The sequence below is a fragment of the Coregonus clupeaformis genome, chromosome 3 (genome assembly GCF_020615455.1).
Source record: "Coregonus clupeaformis isolate EN_2021a chromosome 3, ASM2061545v1, whole genome shotgun sequence".
Lineage (NCBI taxonomy): Eukaryota > Metazoa > Chordata > Actinopteri > Salmoniformes > Salmonidae > Coregonus > Coregonus clupeaformis.
In genome coordinates this window covers 20,960,782-20,967,258 of record NC_059194.1, presented here as the reverse complement: position 1 = coordinate 20,967,258, position 6,477 = coordinate 20,960,782, and positions in this window count along the sequence as shown.

The following is a 6,477-nucleotide window of genomic DNA, read 5'->3' as shown; positions in this document are numbered from 1 at the left end:
ACAAGTAGCCAAAGGAGCTGGTATTAAATTACTAGAGTGACAAGGCTAGAGTATTAGGGAAGAGTATTAGGGACTAAGATTATTAGGGGAAGGTAATGCGAGGCTAGGTATTAGGAAGAGTGTTAGAGGTAGGTATTAAAGGAGCTTGTGCAATGGCGGGGAGATAATAGGGAGCTAGAGTATTAGGAGCTAGGTAATGGGTAAGAGTATTAGGGGAAGGTATTAGGAGGCTAGGTATTAGGGAAGGTGTTAGGGGCTAGGTATTGGGGAGATATTAGGGGAGCTAGGTATTAGGTGCTAGGTATTAGGGAGCTAGGTAAGGAAAGGTATTAGGACTAGTTATTAGGGAAAGTATTAGGGGCTAGAGTATTAGGGAAGGTGTTAGGGGTAGGTATTAAAGGGCTTGGTAGGGGAGATAATAGGGGCTAGGTATTGGAGCTGGAGTATTAGGGGAAGGTATTAGGTAAGGGTAGAAGGTATTAGGGGGAAGGTGTTAGGGGCTAGGTATTAAGGAGCTAGGGATTAGGGGCTAGGGATTAGGAAGTATTTGGTAGAAAGTACGGAAGGTATTAAGGGTTTAGGATTAGGAGTCTTGGTAATGGGGAAAGGTATAAAGGCTAGGCATTAGGGGCTAGGTATTGGGGAAGCTTTAGGGACTAGGTATTAGGGGAAGGTAGGGGCTAGGTATTGGGGAAGGTTTTAGGGGGCTAGGTATTGGGGGGGAGGGTATTATTGGGCTGGGTATTAGGGGCTAGAGTATTATTGGGAAGGTATTAGGGAAGGTGTTAGGGGCTTGGGATTAGGGGCAAGGTATTAGGGAAAGGTATTAGGGTCTAGATTTGGGAAGGTATTAGGTGGTAGGTATTAGGGGGCTAGAGTATTAGGGGGAAGGTATTAGGTGAAGGTATTAGGAAAGTATTAGGGGCTAGAAGTATTGCAAGGGGTAGATGTTAGGCTCAGGTATTAGAGGCTATGGATTTGAGCTATGGATTAGGAGCTAGGATTAAGGGAAAGGTATTGAAGTGAAGGTATTAGGGGAAGTATTTGGGGTTTTGAGAATTAGGGGGCTAGAGTATTAGGAAGGTATTAGGGGCAAGGTATTAGAGATATTAGGGTGGCTAGGTATTAGGGGCTAGGTATTGAGGAAGGTATTAGGTGAAGGTATTAGGGGAAGGTATTAGAAGGGGCTAGGTATTAGGAGCTGAAGTGGCATGGGGCTAAAGGATTAGGGGGCTAGGATTAGGGGAAAGGTATTAGGGGAAAAAGGTTTATGGGATTTTAGGATGAGGAGCTAGGTATTAGGGGAAGGTATTAGGTGCTAGGTATTAGGGAGCTAGTTATTAGAGGAGATATTAGATTACTAATAGACCGTATTAAAGGAAAGAGTAGAGTGAAGAGTATTAGAAAATATTCAAAGGAGCTAAGTGGCCCGAGAGGCTAAATGACAAAGGAGCTGAAGTAGCCCAAGGCACAAAAGGGTGAGACTAGGGAATTGAGAAAGGTATAGATGCAAAGTATTAGGGAAAGTGTTAGAGAGAGCTAGGTTTAGAGAGGAATATTAGGACTAGGTAATAGAAGGAGCTAGGTATTAGGGAAGAGTAATGAATTGAAAGTAATGAGAAGAGTATTAGGGAGCTAGTATTAGGGGGGAAGATGTTAGGGAGCTGAAGTGACCACAGGCTAGAGTATTAGTAGCTAGAGTATTAGGGGAGCTGAGGGATTAGGGGCTAGGGATTAGGAGCTAGGGATTAGGGAAAGGTATTAAGTAGAAGGTATTAGGGAAGAAGTATTAGGGGTTTGAAATTGAGGGCTAGAGTATTAGGGGAAATTATTAGGGTCTTAGGTAATGAGGGAAGAGTATTAGGTACTAGAGTATTAGTGAAAGGTATTAGAGCTAGAAGTATTAGAGATAATATTATTGAATTGGTGAAATTATTTTTATTAGAGTGAGAGTATTAGAGGAAAGGTAATAGGGAGCTAGAGTATTAGGGGGAGGTGTTAGGGGCTAGGTATTAGGGCGATATTTAGGGGGCTAGGTATTAGGTGCTAGGTATTGAGGCTAGATATTAGGAAGGGTATTAAAGGACTAGTTTATTAGGGAAGGTATTAGGGGCACTCGATATTATGGGGAAGGTGTTAGGGGCTAGGTATTAGGGAGCTAGAGTATTAGGGGAGATATTAGGTGCTTAGGTATTAGGTGCTAGAGTATTAGGGGAAGGTATTAGGTATGAAAGAGTATTAGGGAAGGTATTAGGGCTAAGTATTTGAGAGCTAGAGTAGTAAGGGCTAGAGTGGCAAAGGGCACAAGGATTAGGGGCTAGGATTAGGGAAAGGTATTAGGGGAAGGATTTATAGGTTTGGATGAGGAGCTAGGTATTAGGGGAAGGTATTAGGTGCTAGAGTATTAGGGGCTAGAGTATTAGTGGGAGATATTAGGTGCTAGGTATTAGGGGCTAGAGTATTAGGAAGGTATTAGGTGAGTATTAGGGAAGAATATTAGGAGTAGGTGTTGGGTAGCTGGGTGTAGGGAGCTAGGTATTGCAGGGGCTAGGGATTAGAAGAGTTGAGATCTGAATTATTAGAGGGAAGGTAATAGGTTACTAGGTATTAGGGAACTAAGTATTAGGTAAGGTTATTAGGGAGGAGAGTATTAGAGGCTAAGTATTATTAAAGGCCAAAGTTTAGAAGGATATTAGGGGCTAGGTATTAGGGCTAGGTATTAGGGAAGGTATTAGGTGAAGATATTAGAGGAAGGTATTAGGGGCTAGGTATTTAGGGAAGATGTTAGGGAGCTGAGTATTAGGGGAGCTATGTATTAGGGGCTAGGGATTAGGGGCTAGGATTAGGAGCTAGGGATTAGGGAAGGTATTAAGTAGAAGGCATTAGTGGGAAGGGGTTTGAGAATATGGGGGCTAGAGTGACAAGGGAAGGTATTAGGAGTCTAGGTAATGGGGAAGGTATTAGGTACTGGAAGTAAAAGGTAGAGTATTAGAGAATGTATTTGGGAGCTAGAGTATTAGAAATATTATAGGATAGAGTATTAGGGGAAGTAGTATTAGGTAGAAGGTATTAGGAAGGTATTAGGAGCTAGAGTATTAGGGGAAGGTGTTAGGAGCTAGAAGTATTTGAGAATGTTAGGAGCTGGTATTAGGTGCTAGGAATTGAGGGGGCTAGAAGTAGGGAAGGTATTAGGGACTAGGTTATTAGGGGAAGGTATTAGGGGGCTGAGTATTAGGGAAGGTGTTAGAGTGAGTATTAAAGAGAGGCTTGGTATTAGGGGAGATAATAGGAGGCTTGGTATTTAGGGAGCTGAGTATTAGGGGAAGGTATTAGGTGAAGGAGTATTAGAAGTATTAGGGACTAGGTATTAGCCCAGTGTTAGGGGTTTGGGATTAGGGGCGAGTATTGGGGAAAGGATGGCCAAGGCTAGGTATTAGGAGGCTAGGTATTGAGGCTAGTATTAGAAGCTATTGGGAGCTAGGTATTAGGAGGAGTGTTATTGGGCTAGGTATTAGGAGCTAAATATTGAGGAAAGGTAATAGGGAAAGGTGTTAGGGGCTTGGGATTAGGGCAGTGTTCAGGGAAGGTATTTGGGTCTAGGTTTTAGGGAATATATGTCGTGTGGTGAAATTATTAGGTATAGGGAGCTGAGTATTAGGGGAATATTCGGTGAATGTATTAGAGGATGGTGTTAAGGGCTAGGTATCAGGAGATATTATTGGGTAAGTATTAGGGGCTAGAGTATTTAGAAGGTATTAGGGGCACTGGTGTTAGGGAGCTAGGTATTAGGGGCACAAAGTTAGGGAGCTGGAGGATTGAGGGAAAGAGTATTAGGGGGAAGAGATTTATAGGAGTTTTGGGATGAGAGACTGAAGTATTAGGGGAAGGTATTAGGTGCACTAAGTATTAGAGCTAGGTATTAGGGAATATTAGGTACTACGAGTATTAGGGGCTAGGTATTATGAAGTATTAGGTGAAATTTATTAGGGGAAGGTATTAGGGTCTAGGTATTAGAAGGTATTGGGTGCTAAGTGTGGTAGCTGGGTATTAGGTGAAGGTATTAGGGGAAGGTATTAGGGGCTAGGTATTTGGGAAAGGTGTTAGGGGCTAGGGTTTTTTGAGATATTAGGGGCTCGTGTGGAGGCTAGAGTATTAGGGGAAGGTATTGAGGCTCTAGAGTATTAGGGGAAGATGTTATAGGCTAGAGTATTAGAGGCTAGGTATTAGTAGCTCGGTATTTAGGAGGGCTAGGGATTAGGGGCTAGAGGATAAGGGGAGCTAGGGATTAGGGGAAGGTATTAAGTGAAAGTATTAGGGGAAGTATTAGGAGTTTAGAATTTAGAGCTAGGTAATAGGGGAAGAGTAATAGGGTCTAGAGTATTAGGGAGAGGTATTATATGCTAGAGTATTAAAAGGGCTAGGTATTAGGGGAAGGTATTAGGGGGGCTAGTATTAGAGATATATTATGGGATAGTATTTGAGGCTTGTTATTAGGTGCTTAGGTAATGAGGCTAGGTATTAGGGGGAAGAGTAATTGAGGACTAGTTATTAAAGGGAAGGTATTAGGGGCTACAAATGCAGGAAAATTGTTAGAAATTAGGTATTAAAGAGGCTTAGTATGGCAGAATGTCGAGCTAGATATTAGGGAGCTAGAGTATTAGAGTAGAAGAGTATTAGGAAAGAGTATTAGGGGCTAGAGTATTAAGGGAAGGTGTTAGGTGCTAGGTATTAGGGGAGATATTAGGGGCTAGGTATTAGGTGCTAGGTATTAGGGCTAGGTATTAGGGGAAGGTATTAGGACAAGTTTATTAGGGAGTATTAGGGGCTAGGTATTAAGGGAAGGTGTTAGGGGGTAGGTATTAGCGGCTAGTATTAGGGAGAAATAGGGCTAGGTATTAGGGCATGTATTAGGGAATATTAGGCAGTGATTAGGGAAGGTATTAGGGAAGCGTGTTGAAATAGGCTATTAGGGCTAGGGATTAGGCTAGGGATTTAGGGAAGGGTATTTGGAAGTATTACGCGGGAAATGGGTATTAGGGGTTTGGGGATTAGGGTCTTGGTATTAGGGAATATAAAGGGCTAGGCATTAGGGGCTAGGTATTAGGGGAAGCTTTAGGGACTAGGTATTAGGGAAGGTATTAGGGCTAGGTATTAGGGGAAGGTTTTAGGGCTAGGTAAGGAGGTATTATGGCTAGGTATCAGGGGCTTCATGTAGGGAAGGTATTAGGGGAAGGTGTTAGGGGCTTGGGATTAGGGGCAAGGTGTGCGGGAAGGTATTAGGGTCTAGGTTTTAGGAATAGGTAATTAGGGAGGTATTAGGGGCTAGGTATTAGGGTAGTATTAGGTGGCTGGTATTAGGGAATACATTAGGGCCAGGTAATTAGGGTAGATGTTAGGGGCTAGGGTATTAGGGGCTGCGGATTAAGGGCTATGGATTTGTGAGCTAGGGATTAGGGGAAAGGTATTAAATGGGTATTGGGAAGTATTAGGTTTGAGAATTAGGGCTAGGTATTAGGGGGAAGGTATTAGGCAGTTATAATAGGAATTGTATTAGTGTGAAGGTATTGGGGCTGTGGGTGTGTTAGGCTCGTAGGTATTAGGGGCTAGGGATTAGGGCTAGGGATTAGGGGAAGGTATTAGGGGAAGGATTTAGGGTTTGGGATGAGGCTAGGTGATTAGGCTGAAGGGTGCCAGGTATTAGGGCTAGGTATTAGGGAGATAATAGGTGCTAGGTATTAGGGCTAGGTATTAGGGAAGGTATTAGGTGAAGGTAATGAGGGAAAGTAACAGGGCTAGGGTGTTAGGGCTAGAGGTATTAGGCTAGGTATTAGGGCTAGGGATTGAGGACTAGGATTAGGGAATAATTATAGGTCTAGGTATTAGGGAAAAAATAGGGCTAGGTTTAGGAGATATTAGGGACTAGGTATTAGGGGCTAGAAGTATTAGGGAAGGTATTAGTTGAAAGTAATGAGGGGAAGGTATTGGGGGGCTGAGGTATTAGGGAAGATGTTAGGCCAGGCTATTAGGGCTAGGTAATTAGTGGCTAGCGTATTAGGGGCTAGGGATTAGGGGCTAGGGATTAGGAGCTAGGGATTAGGGAAGGTATTGATGAATGTATTTAGGCTGGAAAATTAGGGTTTGAGAATTAGGGGCTAGGTATTAGTATTAGGGTCTAGGTATTAGGGGAAGGTAATTAGGTGCTAGGTATTAGGAAGGTATTAGGGCTAGGTAATAGGGACATATTATTGACAGATTAGGTCTAGGTATTAGGTTGTAATAGGGAAGGTATTAGGGGCTAGGTATTAGGAAGGTGTTAGGGGCTAGTATTAGGGGGCCATATTAGGGCTAGGTATTAGGTACAGGTATTAATAGATATGAGAGTATTAGACCGAGTATTAGGGGAAGGTATTAGGGCAGGTATTATGGGAAGGCAAGTTAGGGCCAGATTAGGGGCTAGGCGATAAGGAAGTAATAGGT